The following is a 602-nucleotide window of genomic DNA, read 5'->3' as shown; positions in this document are numbered from 1 at the left end:
CCTTAAAATCCTCAGTCCCCTCACTATATAAGTGTTTTAGCCTCTTAAACATCCATTTGTGAAAAATTGGAGGCTAGGGTTTCAAGGGTGATCTTCAAAAGGCAATGTGAAGTCAAGGCTCTTGGTGAATCAAGTTGTCTAAGGCATGTAACACTTCCCCTTTATAATTAACTCTAAATCCATGTATTTTACACTAGAATTAGTAAGTTTACATGGTGATTTTGAAATCAAATGAAAGGGGTTTTGTTGCCTAATGATGAATAATGTTAAATTTTTCTTAGACTTGTGTTTATACACGGTATTAATGATTATTTGCACATGTGTGTGTTTTTGTATGTGGTAAACATGTGACTCTTGAGTAAATCTAGTCTGGATGATTTCTACCTTGAAAATGACCTTGGTAAAGTCATGCACACAAAGTGCTTGTGAAAATGTCTAAGTGAATTGTCTAGTCTTATGTTGGTGGTGTTTTGAACTAGGGTAATGACCCAATAAGTATAAATAGTTGTTAAATGATATTGTAAAGGTATCATGATCCATGTATGGTAAAATTGATAACTTTGTTAATTGATGGTTAATGGGGGGGGGGGGGGGGGGGGGGG

Source organism: Capsicum annuum, chromosome 1, assembly GCF_002878395.1.
Source record: "Capsicum annuum cultivar UCD-10X-F1 chromosome 1, UCD10Xv1.1, whole genome shotgun sequence".
Classification (NCBI taxonomy): Eukaryota; Viridiplantae; Streptophyta; class Magnoliopsida; order Solanales; family Solanaceae; genus Capsicum; species Capsicum annuum.
The sequence above is the reverse complement of the archived record's forward strand: the minus strand, read 5'-3'. Positions refer to the sequence as shown.